Here is a 15,741-nt window from a genome sequence, read left to right on the forward strand (position 1 = left end):
ATAATGCATGCAAGAATACAATCGTTGACTTCTGAAGACTGTGCGTGTCCAACTCTACCAAAGAGTGCCACTTGTTTTTCTTGCTGGTTGAGTCTGTGTATACTCAACTGATTTATGAAGTCTCCGTCATTAGGTCCTATGGGGTGAATGCTTGCATTCCCCCACAGTTCATCTATTGAAATCCTAGTTCCCAAGGTGATGGAATTAGGAGGTTGGCCCTTTGGGAGTTGATTGGGTTATGAACGGGATTACTGCTCTTATAAAGACTTCCCAGAGGGTTCCCTCACCCTTTCTGCCGTGTGAGGTTATAGTGAGAAGATGGTCATCTAGGAGGAATCAGGTCCTCTGCTAAACACCAAATACGCTAGCACCTCAATGTTGGACTTCCCAGGCTCCAGTCCCATTAGAAATAAATTTCTGTTGTGTTATAAATTGTTAGAGCTGTTTGTTATGACACCCCAAATGTACTAAAACACAAAGTATGTGTATTATATTTTGTGTATGTATTCATAGGACAAGTATGTAATGGTAATTCATTGCACTTTTAAATAGAACTACCGTAGTGAGGTTTATTGCTTTTTTATACAATTAATGCATACTGTTTCCATTTCTGTGAAATATCTGTTCATATCTTTTACTCATTTTTCTGTTCGGTTGTTGTTTGAATTTTCTTTTTAATTCCTAAGACTTCTTTCTGTATTTGGAATGCTGATTCTTAATCTGTCTCTATATTGCAAATATCCCTTTCCACTTTGGAGCTTTGTCTTTTTCTTTATAGAACCTTTGATAAACAAATTCCTTTTGCTGTTGTTGAATTATTCAATACTTTCTCAACTGTGCACTTTTTTCTGGCTTTAAGAAGTCTTTCTTGGGGCACCTGGGTGGCTCAGTTGGTTGAGCAAAGGACTCTTGATTTTGACTCAGGTCATGATCTCACGGTTCATGGGTTCAAGCCCCATGTCAGACTCCTTGCTGACAGTGCTAGATCCTGCTTGGGATTCTCTCTCTCCATCTCTCTCTGCCCCTCCCACTTACACTTGTGCACTTGCTCTCACTCTCTCTCAAAGTAAATCAACTTAAAAAAAAAGTCTTCTTAGAGAGACATTCAAGATGGTGGAATAGGACTTCCTTACCCTCATCTTCCCACAGAACTTCAATTTTGTTAGTCATCCACAGATGAGAGGACTCTGTGGGAGTTGGAGGCCCAGCAGAGAATTCCAGCATGTGATTGGAGAAAAAAAAAATCCAAGCATAAACACGTTAAAGTAGATAATAGGAGGGGTTTCATTTTTCCCATGTCACCCCTCGCCCTAGGTGGCACAGTTTGGGGCCAGGAGAGCCCCTCAGCCTGTGATTTCTCTCACAAGGGGAAGTGAGTGTGCGCCAGTGAACTCTGACTTCCCTACCTGTGCAGGAAAAGGGTCACCTCTTCTTCACCTAATCATAAAGATGTTCTATTGTGTGGTTATTCTCATGCACATAGTAGGCACGGTAGGTTTTCTTTAATGCCTTTTAGTAGTTCAATTTCTTTCAATAAAGGTTTGAACATCTATGGTTTGGTTTATTTCTATACGTGTTATTTTTTATAATGCTAAATATCCTTTCAATTGATTTTTAAGCTCTACTAATATTTTCAGGTAGTAATCTTACATTGAAGAACATTGCTAAACTAGCACTATTGCTAATAATTTGACTGTGTGTCACTTGGGTTTTACTAGGACAAAAATCATGATAGTTTTGTTTCTTTCCAATCACTTTATATTTTATGTTTCTCTGGTGCACAACTGAGAATGTCAAGAACAATGATAAATTAGTGCTAGTAGTCAATCGTTGCATTCCTGATTTTAAAAGGAATGCCTACCATGTTTCATTAAATTCTATGTTTATCATAGATTATTGGCAGGTGTACTTGTCAGGCTGAGTTCTCTTCCTATTTTCAGGAGTTTTTATTTGTGAATTATTTATTTATTTATTTTTGAATTGTGAATGATCAAATATTTTGCTATAAATGTTGATAAGAACATTTTCCCCATTAATCTGTTACTATGTCATCACTTTTATATGCCTGGGATATATGAAAATTAATTGTGATACCTTACCTTTGTTAACACATTGTTGGATTTAATGTGTTAATATTGCGTTTATAACTCTGAACATACTTTAATTCATGGAACTTGCCTATAATCATTCTTTCTTTCATTGCCTTTGGAATTGGTGTTATCATTAGACTGGGCTATAGAATATGTTGAAAGTATGTTCCTTTTTTTTATGCTCCAGAAGAATTTACATAAGATTGCAGATATGTATTCCTTGGATTCTCCATAGCTTTTACTTATAAACTATCTTGACCTTGTATTTTCCTTGTGAGAAGACTTTAAATTATTAATTCAATTGTTTGTGGTTTTAGATACATTAAGGTTTTATATTTCTTCTTGAATAAATTTTATATTTTTCTAATATTTGTCTATTTTGTGTAAATTTTTGTTTTCGGCATAAAGTTTTCCAGAATTATTATCTTTTATCACAATTTTGTCTCTAATGATATCTCTTTTTTTATTGCTCATATTGTTTATTTTTCTTGTACATCAATTATGTCGGGGTTGGAGGATTTTATTTTTTTCTTGCTAAGGAAGCAATTTTTGCTTTTATTAATTCTAACATCTGTTTGTTTCTATTTCATTGATTTATACTCTTCTCTTTGTTATGCGCTAGCCTCTATTTCATTTAAATTTGTTCTCTTGTTCCTTTTGTAGCTTCTGTTGTGGATGCTTAGCTCATGATTTGGGACCTTATTTTCTCATAGTGGGTTTAAGTCTGTAAGTTTGCCTCTAAGGACTACTTTATTTGTGTCCCACAAGGCTGAGAAGTACTCTTAAAATTATTATTTTCATTATTCTAAATACGCTCTAATTCCTTTCTAATATTATCTTTGGCCTGAGTTATTCAACATGTTTTTAAATTTCTAAATGCAAGGGATTTCTAGAAATTATTCTTTGTTTGTCTCCTGATTAATTGCACTGTGGTCAGAACCATGATGTGTATAATACTGACTCATCGAAATCTGTTGAGGTTCACTTGCTCTATGGTCGACAAACTTTGTATTTCTATAATACGGGTCCTTTGATATTTATTGAGACTTAATTGATGGTCTTAAATATGATTGATTTCCAAAAATGTTTTCTGTGATTTTGAAAAATATGTCTATTTTCCAATAGAAAAAATACATTGTCTACCACATGATGCTTCTTCATTGTGCTATTCAAATGTTCCAACTACTTGCTGGCTCATTTATCAAAACTGAGAGTGTTGTATTAAAACATCCCGTTACCATTCTGGATATTTCTGTTTCTTCCTGTAATTTTGTCAATTTTTTTTTACTTTATTTATTTTTAATCTCTGCTGCTATATTCTCAAGAGGTGCTATGTTCTCCTGACAGATTTAAACTTTATTAATATACAATGATGTTCCTTATCTCATGTGATAAAGATCGTTCTGTCAAAAGGTCAACATAGTGACACCATGATATTAGTTAGAACCATATGAAATTGCCAATTTTGTAGATCAAATTGCAATTTTGCATTGCAATCTAATAGTGTTGGAAGTTTTGTTGATATTGTGTGCTTATGTATGGTTAAGTGTGTCTCTTTTAAACAGAATGAAGCTTGACTTAAAAAAAATGTAGTCTGATGATCTATGCCAGTTTTAATGTCTCTCAGTAAACTTAGTATACTTGGATTTACTTCTATCATTTTATTTTGTACTTCCTATTTGTCCCAAAATGTGTGATTTTTTTTCTCTTTCCATGCTTTCTTTTTTTCCCTTTTGCTTTCCAGTCTTTTTCCTTCAACAACTTTGGAATATAAGTATTCAGTTATTATTTTTTTAGTGATTACTTTGATATTTTAATATGCATAGCTGGCAAAGTCTAACAGTAATCAGTATCTTTACCCTCTGCCCAACAATACAATCAACAATTACTAGGATAAAGTAAATTCTAATCACTTCCTCCCAGTTTCTCACTATTGTAGCCCAAACATTTAGCTCATTGTTGCTTTGTTTTTACCCCACAAATTGGACATTATTATTGATTTATGTAGATGAAATTACATACATTTTGTCCTTCGGGAATTTTAATTAGATACATGTTGGCCCTTAAATTCAATTTCCATGTTTATCAACCTCACTTACATTTTCCATCTACTTGTCACTACCCTCCGTGTTTTATAGGATTTTTAAAGATCTATATCACAGTTCACTAATTTTCTATTTATTTGCTTCCATTACCCTATGTAACACTTTCATTAAGCTTTAAGTGCATTTATTATGGTTTTCAATTCTACAATTTCTAGAAGCTGGTGCTTTTTTAATTATGTGGCTTAACAACCCTGCAGCCCAAAGTTAGAGTTCCTTTCTCAGAGTCTAATGTTTATTCCTACTTACTTTTTGTGCTCTTCCCCAGAATGCAATAGGCCCAACACCTTCTACTACTTCTACTTCCGTTAGTTTACCCGCTAATACTGGTGTGTGGTCTGATGGTCCGTACTTACTTGCTTAGAAGCAACCCTGAATCATGATTCTAGACAATATCACAACGATAAGCGAATGAGACGAACACTTGGCCTCACAGCTACTAAGACTTACTACAAAGCCGTTATATTAAAAACAGTACGATATCCATTCAAAAAGAGAGAAATTGACCTCAAGACCATAATTTCTGTGAGAAAGACTCATATCTCAGAATTATTATTATATAATAAAGATGGCATCACAAATCAGACTATTTAGTAAATGATGACAATTGCTCATAGTGGAGGAAAATCCGTACCTACTATCACATATAAAGATACAATCCAGATACATTAAAGAAATAAATCCAGAGAAACCATAAAGGCAGGAGATAATGTGCCCTAGGGTTAGAGAGGAACTTCTTAAACAAAATTCCAAAAGCATCGTTAAAGCATTTAATCACATCAAATTAAGAATTTCTGTGAATAAAGTTAACAAAAAGATGTTGCAGAGATATTATATTTGCCCTGTCTAAAACCACAAGGGAATTATTATCTGGGATATATAAGGAACTCATACGCACATGAAGAAAGTTATAAGAATCTCAAATTTTAAAGATGAGTAAAGGATACTTGGGTCAATTCATAGCTAAAAAACCCAGAGGTTTAACAAAACATATGATTGTTGTCCAAAGTCATTAGTCATCGGAGAAACGCAATTTAAAACAACAAGAAAAGTGATACTACCTTAGGCCCATCAGATCCTAAATACGAAGTAATCAGTGACAAAAACAAGAAACACAACACCATGTATGTAACTTAAAACTACGTGAAATAATGCATGGTTTACATTAATGCTTTCAAAGAGAATAATATAAGCCAAATGTAAGTTGGGAAATTGGAGGTGAGGAGTGGACAAGAGGCCTTGCAAAGAGTAATGAGCATCAGACGACCAGAACTGCAGGGGATCACTAAGGAACCCTTGCGTCTTTAGTATAAAGCAAAACCATAGTGCACAGATACTATTGTCATCCTAGATTCCCAATTTCATAGGAAATTCCTAATTTCGTCCTATTCCCAAGATACCCAGCTTGGAAGCACCATCATCTAAGCTCTGCTTCCCTGAGAATCCCCTGCTTCCCCACAGGCCTAGTCATTTTTCCGTACACTGAGGATAAGATAGATGGCTCTTTACTCTTTTTTTTTTTTTAACATTTTATTTATTTTTGCAAGACAGGGAGAGAGACAGAGCATGAGCAGGGGAGGGGCGGAGAGAGAGGGAGACACAGAATCCGAAGCAGATTCCAGGCTCTGAGCTGTCAGCACAGAGCCCGATGCAAGGCTCCAACCCATGAACCTTGAGATCATGACCTGAGCTGAAGCCGGATGCTTAACCAACTGAGCCACCCAGGCGCCCCAATTCTTTACCCTTTATTTATCTTCCCATAAAAATGTAGCACCAGAATAAACAAGTGATGGGGATATGTATGTGTATATATATATATATTTTTTTCCTCTCATTTTCTTGTATCCTTTATTCTATCCATTCACTCAGAAGAATTCGTTGCTTTAGGAAGGGATAATATAGCATAGAATCAGAGAAAACATTTTTGGTGTCAAAAGTACAACAAGGAAGTACATAAATCCCAGGTCATAAAACACCATATTTGGAAAATTAGATAAAGAACAAGTCCAGCCTGTCTTCAGACTACGTTAAGATGGTAAGGACCGCAGGGGACAAGGAGAATCATAGCAGAAGCAGAACTGAAACGACTATGGGTTCCTGAGGAGCATGTCCTGTAAGAAGGTCTCCCAAGAGGGAATTGGGAATCCAAGATCACACCCAACTGGGCCACTACCCCCAGGAGGAAAACCAGAGCCATTCAAGACTCCTGTATTCCTATCCCTCATCTTGTCTCCCCAGAGCCATTCAAGATTCCTGTATTCCTATCCCTCATCTTGTCTCCCCAGCATGGCACCGGGACAGGCCTGAGGCCACCTCGTAGAACATCCTGCAACAATGCAGGAACGATGGCGCCTGTGCCTGACGGCAGAGCAGAGACAGCTGTTCTGAGAGCCCTTCCTAGATGGAAGGTGTAAGGTCGCCATGGGAATAGGGACCCCTTGGATGAGCCCACGTGGATGAAGAGTTTATGTGGATGAAGAATAGTTTCAAGGAAAAGCCATCTCCATCTTTTCTCAAGTCTCTGCCCTAGAACTTAGACATAACCACACAAAAATGAGGGACATTCCACTAAACCAGGGGTTCTCAATGTACTGCTATTTGGCACCCCGGGAGACATTAGGCGATGTCTGGAGACACCTGTTACTGTCACAACTGGGAATTGCTACTGGACTCTGGTAGGCAGAGGTCAGGGATGCTACTAAACATTCTATAGTGCACAGAACAGTCCCCCAAACCAAGGAATTACCCAGCTCAAAATGTCAGTAGTTTCAAGGTTGAGAAATATTTCCTTAGACTGAGGTTAAATCTTGACCACTCCGCCTAAAAAGAAATGTATAACAAAAATTGTTTATTTATTCTAGAATAAAGAAAATGACACCTAGCCCCTGGTATTAAATGCACAACCATCTACTTATGTTAAGGAATAAATTTTTTTTTAATATAAAAGAATCAATAGCCAATCAGTTTGCATTTAATGAAAGGGATCTGAGAAGGGAAGAAAAGTTTAAGTCGCTTCAAAGTAAGATAAAGTGTCCCCACATGAGGAAGAAAGGGAAATGGAGCCATGAAAACAGACACTATAAGTTCATGACAATATCTGAATCAAATGAGAGGAACAAAGTCATCCATGGAGCGGCGTGCAGAGGAGTTGTTTCTCACCAAGGACAATGAGGAATATTAGCATTTTTCAGAGAGGTGAAATTGTATTTCTTCCAGACTCTGTACTTAAAGTTTACTAAGAAGGAGGCATGTGAACTCCAAGACCACCCACTTGCCAAGAAGAAAGCAGAAGGAAAACTTGGAAGCACTTTCAAAACTACCATGAATGAAAACAAAAGTCAGAAACAATAGGGGCGCCTAGGTGGCTTGGTGGGTTAAGCGTATGACTTCAGCTCAGGTCACGATCTCCCCGTTTGTGGGTTCGAGCCCTGTGTTGGGCCCTGTGCTGACAGCTCAGAGCCTGGAGCCTGCTTCGGATTCTGTGTCTCCCCCTTGCTCTGCCCCTCCCATGCTCATGTCCTGACTCTCTCTCAATAATAAATGTTAAAAAAATTTTTTTAAGTCAGAAACAATAAAAAAAAAAAAAAGGAGGAAAGGAGAAGGGGAGGAGGGAGGGAGAGGAAAGAGGAACAGAGGAAGGGGGGTATGGGGGTGGGGAGAGAAAGAATGAGCTAGAAACAATCGCAAGGGATAATAAATAAATTACTCGTATGTTAATGACATGCCGAAGTGTTCCATTTTTATGTGAAAGCAAATAACTATGAAGTATCACCAACATAAACACTGATTAAAGGAGATGAAATGTCTTCAGATGAAATGTCATAACATTACACAGTGTCAGTTTGCGGTGTTCTCAAAATGTTAATGACCTCCAGCTTCAGCTGCTTCCATTACCAGGGATCTCAGGGGAGAGAAACCTAAGCTGCAGGGCTCCCAGGAGGAGCCCAGAACCTAGTCCCATCTCCTCGCTGTTAATAGATAAAACTTCATTGAAAATGATCTGGTGACACTTGGCCATAATTCAGAAGGGACTACATTTTTTAAAAAAGACTTTTTCTTTTATCAGAAAGGACTTGAGTTTATCTTACCATTTCAATAATGTTCCAGACCTGATTCAGTCAGTCTTCAATACTCTTTGGAATAAGTTTTCTATTCTTCTCACAGTGACATTTCCCCAGCACCTGCAGGACATTTAGGAAGTGAGAGTTCATCATTTTACAAACGAATTCTGCACAAAAAAAAAAAAAAAAAAAAAAAGGCGTGGACCAGGCTGAATTTTAACTGTTTTACTAGGACTGATCCCAGAACCCTTCATGAAGTGTTAGAGTATAGTCTCAGTGCCCCTCATTTATTTTAATAAAAAATCATTAGTACCTTCGATGTCCACCATTATTTTTTGCCTCAGCGCCAAACAAAATAGGTTATCACCCGGTGGTCACTTTATGGATGAGTCATTCTCTCCCACCTATTCTACTGACCCGGTTTCTCTCACACAGCCAGGACACGTGCTTTCCATCTCCCTGGCGACACTTTGGAACAAGGGAACCCCAGTATACATGTATCTGTTGCCTTTGCGCTTCTGCAGTGTGTAAGTACATACCGATGGTTATGGCTGGTGCAATTTTGTCTGCCTTTGTTCAATGAATGCTTACTGAGTTTTTATTAAACACAAGTCCCCTCAGTTCCCTCTCTCAAAAAATGTCTAATGTCAGGAGAGACAGGAAGAACAATATGGGTCAGTATAAATAAGTGTACTTGCCATGTCCAATTTGAGCGCTCAGTAAGAGGAATAAGATAAGTCTTTCAGCTGGAGATATCAGAGAAGCTTCAGGAGAGTTACACAAAAGGGATTTTGTAAATTTTAACAGAATGGTGACTTTCTATCTGCCCTGAGTAGCCACTAGGTATATTTACATTTAACTTGATTTAGATTTATATTAAGTATACTAAAATAGGGGCCAGCCTGGGTGTCTCCGTCAGGTAAGTGTCTGACTCTTGATTTTGGATCAGGTCGTGACCTCACAGTTCGCAAGATCGAGCCCCATGTTGAGCACCACACTGTCAGCGCAGAGCTTACTTGAGATTCTCTCTCTCCCTCTCTGCTTCCCCCCTTCCCTCTCAAAATAAAGAAGGAAATCTTTAGAAAGGGTATACTGAAATAAAATTTAAAATTCAATCACACTAGCTGCATTTTAAGTGTTCAATAACCACATGCAGCTAGTGGCAACCATATTGGACATTCCCAGCACTGCTGTAAGCTGAAGAAATGGTATAGTTACACATGAGAAACTCCAGGTATTGTATAGGTGGCTAGAGATCAGGAAACACTCCACATTTGCTGCAACATAGGGTGGGGAAAAATAGTAGTGGAAGATAGGACTGGAAAAGGAGTTTGAAATCAAATTGGAGTGAGTCTTGAATATATTCGTCTGAAATCAAAGCTTTTGTGAAGCAGAGAACTGAGATTTAGGGTTAATTTGGAAAGGTGTAAGACGATGACCTGTAAAAGCAACTAGACAAGGAGTCCTCAGCCATGGCTGCACATTAGAATGCGGAGGAAATTCCTTACCCAAAACCCAGGCCACATCCCAGATGAATTAAATCAGAATCACTGGGTGTGAGACCCATCAATGGCTTTTAAATCTCCCCAAATGATTTCAATAGGCAGGTGTTTAGGGACAGCCATGTACTACGTGCATGTACTACGTGCATGACGTCATTTCTCCCACTTGTGCCATTAAAACCCTCTTTCCTCTGATGAACTTCCCCTTAGACTTTCTACCGAATCCTGTTAGAGTTGCCAATCACCATAAGCTGCTTCCCTGGTCACAAGATGTGGCCTAGGAACCACACGTTGGCAAATCACAATAGGCTAGTATTGCTGGCTCTGGTGATCGTCCCAGATTTAGACTACAATCCAAGTCAGGCAAATGAAAGCCTGTTCTGAGATTTGGCATACATATTCCTAGCGAGAAGGCTCTCTATTTAATGTAGGAGGCCACTAAACTGGGATGGCATTAGCTTAAAAGTCTCTGTGAGTGTGTTCCTCTCATTGCCACCAACCCAGCAGTGCAGGGTACAAAGCCATCCACGCAAGAAGATCACAAAATTCGCAGGTACAAGCACAGTTGAAAGATTTGAGGGTGGGAGTGCCAGTAAAGGGAGACAAAGAAGATCTGGTGATATATCTTTGGTTCCTGGTGGAATCCCTGGGCCAGTTCCCCCTCTGGATTTCCCAGTCATATGAATCAAGCAACGACCTACTACTCTGGTTTGTTTTCTTCCCGCTTAAATTTGAGATGGGTTTGAGTCATCATGTTTAATGGTAAAAAATATAGAGATGTAGAATGTGGCTTTGCCAAACATACTTGACCATGTTAGAATACCTCTTAACAACTTATGGAACACTAACCTTTTTTTCCAAAGAGCTACAGAGGATAACTGAAGTGTGAGGGCCCTCTCTGAGTAGAATAACTGTGGCAAACTCACTTGTAAACTAACAGCAAAATATTATAAGTGGACTTAAGCTAAGAGAACCAAAGAGCAAGAGGGAGAATGTGTGAGAGCGCTGTGGTACCTAAATGGTGGGTGGGTAGGGCGCCTCGGTGGTTTAATCAGCTAAGACTTGATTTCGGCTCAGGTCAAGGTCTCACGGTTCCTGAGTTCCAGTCGCATGTCAGGCTCCTTGCTAAGAGGTCAGAGAGCCTGCTTGGGATTCTCTTTCTTTCTCCCCCTCTCTCCGCTCCTCCCCTGCTCACTCTTTCACTCTCTCAAAACAAAGAAATAAACTTTATAAATAAATAAATAAATAAATAAGTAAATAAATAAGTAAATAAAAAGGTGGGTGGGAAAGGGAAGTGAGTCCTAAGGAGGAAGCCAGGGCAAAGTAGTAAAAGGGGTTCTGTCATCTCCTATATCTGACCACAAGTCCTTGAGTTGTATATGAACACACACTCAATCCGTGTTGGCTGCACAGAAAATTGTTCCACTTTAGATAGCTCCTTTCTTAGAAACTCCATGGAACATATATATTAAAACAAACCCAGGGCCATTGCCAATTCAGAGGGGCCACCTCTCCACATGATGGGGCCCATCCATCCTTGGTGAGAGGATGTTAGCCTGTGACCAAACCAAAGTGTGTACCTAAGCGTAAAGGGCTCAAATGACCGACTTTTAGTCAAAGATTGGGAGCACAGACAAAAATTTCCATAGCGTATGCACACTCATGCCTAGTTCACTACGCCCAAAGACTCTCTTTTGAGTCTGTTTAATTGACCAGGATTAGAGATCACAGCCAGTTCTCGAACTCTTTCCACCTAGAAAGCACAACCAATAACCTACACATCTCTTTTGCCCAGCCATCCCCAGGTATGGATTAATAGGGGCTTATTGTGTTCTGTGTTAATGAATCATGAGTGGAGGCCAATGAAGCAGACAATGTATCAGAAGCAGGAAACACATTGGTTGGATGAGCAAAGGAGACAGGCATTAGATCTGCTCACAGGAAGGGGAAATAGGCTTTGATCAAAGAAGAAAATATCCGGTCATGTAGGTATCGTTTGAACTCTTGCAATCCTTCCACTGCTGGTATTTCCTATCATTTTTACTTGGGGACCCAACATTTACTTACACCACCTCAGGCATTTTATGTAACTTAGCTCAGGCAATTTTCAGATGCCAGTCTTCATAGGATGTGCTCTGTATTTTAAAGAAATTTTACACTTTATTTCCGTTGATAGCATTTGAAAATGTAGGCTTCTGTGACATATGATGAAGAGGAATCTCTTCCCTGATGGGAGTTTGCTCAAGATGCCCCTTTAGAAGGCCTCTTCCCGTTCTAATAGTGAATGACTATATTTAAAAGATGTGTCAATGCAGAAAAAGTCTGAGAGATAAGATCTTGAAAGTCAAAAGCAGAGAATGGAGAGAATGTGAGAAATTTTGTTCTATCATTTCCATAATCAGGGGGAAAAAGCATTTTAGGCAAATCCCTTTGGATTTGCTAAATAAACAATATTTGTGGATAAGAAAATCACAAGACTGTTGGCATTGGAAGAATGCAGCCATCTCAGTATTCACTGTATCAGTCATACAATGACACTAGGTTTTCACCAAGCTTCACGGGGTCCAGATCACCTACAAAGATGAAGTGAAGGTTGTGTGTTCTGAACAGTAGTAACAGGCTACTTGATCATGAGAATCGCAAGCATTTTCCAAAATTGGACTGGTTTTGTCAGAGTCATAGGGATTTAGATACCCTCCTGGTGAAAAATATCTTCCCATTCCATCAATTTGTTTATTAGGGGGAAAAAGTACTGTACCCTAAACTGTGGACTTCAAACCTTCTTCTTAAAGTCAATAGATGTCTATATGAAATTTAAAGATCCCACAGGTTGGTAGGAGAAAATAGAGTCCTTTGAGTTTGCTTTCTACATCCCCTCCAAATCCTAGAGATGCCAACGTGTAAATTTTACAAACCACTATCCCAAATTGTTTTCTTCATCAGCTGACAAGCAGGGCACCCCGAAGTTGTACAGCATAGCAGACCAGTCTGAATGGCCTGAGCCAGCAATTAATTTGTTAGAACCAGGACGTTTTTGTATCTTGCTGAGTCTCCTATAAAAATGCAAATGTTCCTGGGAGGAGAAGCATCTTAAGCAATCATGAGGGATTATTTTATCAACTCCATTTGCAGCTTGGAAGCAGAGCTGACAGCAAAGCCTTGTAGGATTGGGCACAGATAACGGAGGTAAAGGAACTGAAACAGACGTAACCAAGGAAAAACTTTACTTCCCGAGTACACTGAAGAGGCTAGCAATAGTTTTGAAATAAAGATTATTATACGGGGACCTGGGTGGCTCAGTCGGTTCAGTGTCCAACTTTGGCTCAGGTCCTGATCTCACAGTTCGTGGGTTTGAGCCCCGCGTCGGGCTCTGTGCTGACAGCTTGGAGCCTGGAGCCTGCCTCAGATTCCGTGTCTCCCTCTCTCTCTACCCGTTTCCCCACTCACACTCTTTCTCTCTGAAAAATAAATAAACAACAACAACAAAATTATAAAATGGCTAACATTTGAATGCATCTTGAGTGACAGATATTCTTCCAAGTCTCACTTTATGTATGAGCTCATATTGTGTATTCCTTTATTCCTTTATGTATTAACCACAGCCACATGGTGAAAGTACTATTTTTTTTAGGGTTTGTTTGTTTATTTGTTTATTTGTTTATTTATTTATTTATTTATTTATTTATTTAGAGAATGAGCAAAGGAAGGGTAGAGAGAGAAGAAGAGAGAATCCCAAGCAGGCTGTGCCCTGTCAGTGTGGAGCCTGATGTGGGGCTTGAACCCACGAACCATGAGACCATGACCTGGGCCAAAACCAAGAGCCACGCTTAACCAACTGAGCCACCCAAGCACTTCAAAAGTACGATTTTTATAAGGTTTTATACCCATATTACTGATAAGGAAACTGAGGCATAGAGGGGTTAAGGTCACACAACTAGTAAGGGGCACAGCCAAGATACAAATCTGTAAGGTTTGACTCTAGGGGTCTATAATAACCTCCTGCAATGGTTCATCTTCCAGAGAAGAGGACAATTATTTCAGTTCTCCCCAGCACTTCCAAAGAGTAGCCTCTTTGACCTTTAACTTTCTAACCTCAATGATCTACTTGCATTTGGTAGACGAGCCTAGAGGAAATAAAGATAAATTCCCAGTGAGCTACGTGCTTATTCTTTTTAATCATAGTTGACATACAACATTATATTAGTTTCAGGTATACAACAGGATTTGACAACTATGCACATTATGCTCTGCTCACCACAACAAGTGTAATTACCTTCTGTTACCATAGACAATAATTACATTATTGACTATAGTCCCTCTGCTGTACTTCTCATTCTTGTGGTTTATTTATTTTATAACTAGAAGTTTGTACCTCTTAAACCTCTTCATCTATTTTGCCCATTTCCCACACCCCTCTCTTCTGGCAATGATCTCCATTTTGATGAGTCTGTTTCTGTGTTTTTTGTTGTTCTTTTGTTTTGTTTTTAGATTCCATGTATAAGTAAAATTGTATGGTATTTGTCTTTCCCTGTCTGACTTATTTCACTTAGCATATTGCCCTCTAGGTCCATCCATATTGTCACAAATAGCAAGATTTCATTCTTTTTTTATGGCTGAGTAATAGTCCCGTGTGTTTGTGTGTGTGTGTGTGCATGTGTGTGTGTTCATGTGTGTGCGTGTGTGTGTATACCCCATCTCTTCTTTTTCTATCAATGGACACAGGTTGCTTCCATATTTGGCTTTTATAAATAACGCTGCAACAAATATAGGGATGCAGGTACCCTCTCAAATTAGTGTTTTCATTTTCTTTGGGTAAATACCAAGTAGTGGAAATACTGGATCATATGGCATTTCTATTCCTAAATTTGTGAGGAAACTCTGTAGTGTTTCCCGTAGTGGTTACACCAGCTTATACTTCTACCAACAGTGCATAAGGATTCCCTTTTCCCACATCCTTACCAACACTTACTTATTTTTTAATACTTGCTATTCTGACTCAAGTGAGATAATTTCTCATGAGGTTTTGATTTGCATTTATCTAATGATTAGTGATGTTGAGCACCTTTCATGTACCTGTTGGCCACTTTTTATGTCATCTTTGGAAAAAAATATCTATTCAGATCCTTTGCTCATTTTTTAATTGGGTTGGGCTATCTTTTTGCTTTACAGTCATGTGAATTTCTTTCTTTTATTTGTTTTCTTTCTTTTTTTTTTTTTTTTTGGATATTAACCTCTTATTGGATATGTGGAATGCAAATATTTTCTCCCACTCCATAAGTTTTCTTTTCATTTTGTTGACAGTTGCCTTTGAGGAGCAGACGCTTTTTATTTTGATGCAGTCCCACTTGTATTTTTTGTTTGTTTGTTTGGGGGGGCGGCTGTGGGTTTTTTGGTTATTGTTGTTTTGTTTTTTGGTTTTTTTTGTTTTGCTTTTGTTGCCATTTTGGTGTCAAATTAAAAAAAATATTGCCAAAACCAATGTCAAGCAGCACACCCTCTATGTTTTCTCTTAGGGGTTTTATGGTTTTAGGTCTTCTGTTCAAGTACTTAATCCACGTTGAGTTGATTTTGTGAGAGATTTAAGGTAAGGCTTCAGTGTCATTCTTTTGCATGACTATCCAGTTTTCCCGGCAGCATTTATTGAGGAGACTATCCTTTCCCCATTGTTGGCCTTTTTGTTAAAAATCAATTGACTATATATGTATGGATTTATTTCTGGGCTCTGTATTCTGTTCCATCAATCTATATGTCTGTTTTTAGGCCAATATCACACCATTTTAATTACCATAGCTTCGTAGTAGAGTTGGGAATCAGGAAGCATGATGCTTCCAGTTTTGCTTTTTTTTCCTCAAGATTGCTTTAGCTACTTTGGTTTTTGTGGTTCCATACATACTTTAGAGTTGTTGTTTTTTTCTATTTCTGTGATAAATGCCATTGGAACTTTGTTGGGATAGCACTGAATCTGTGGACTGCTTTGGGTAGTATG

The 15,741-nt window shown here is 38.5% G+C and overlaps 1 long non-coding RNA gene across 2 annotated transcripts in view; it reads right to left on the reverse strand.

Annotated features, from left to right (window-relative positions):
* The window catches only part of LOC123609135, a 127,558-nt gene extending 119,176 nt beyond the window's left edge, over window positions 1–8,382 (reverse strand). For both annotated transcript variants that reach the window (XR_006717627.1, XR_006717626.1), the window contains exon 1: window positions 8,281–8,382. This is a non-coding gene — a long non-coding RNA (uncharacterized LOC123609135). The remainder of the gene's footprint in view (window positions 1–8,280) is intronic.
* Between the last annotated feature and the right edge of the window lie 7,359 nt (window positions 8,383–15,741).

The sequence above is a fragment of the Leopardus geoffroyi genome, chromosome B2, assembly GCF_018350155.1.
Source record: "Leopardus geoffroyi isolate Oge1 chromosome B2, O.geoffroyi_Oge1_pat1.0, whole genome shotgun sequence".
NCBI lineage: Eukaryota > Metazoa > Chordata > Mammalia > Carnivora > Felidae > Leopardus > Leopardus geoffroyi.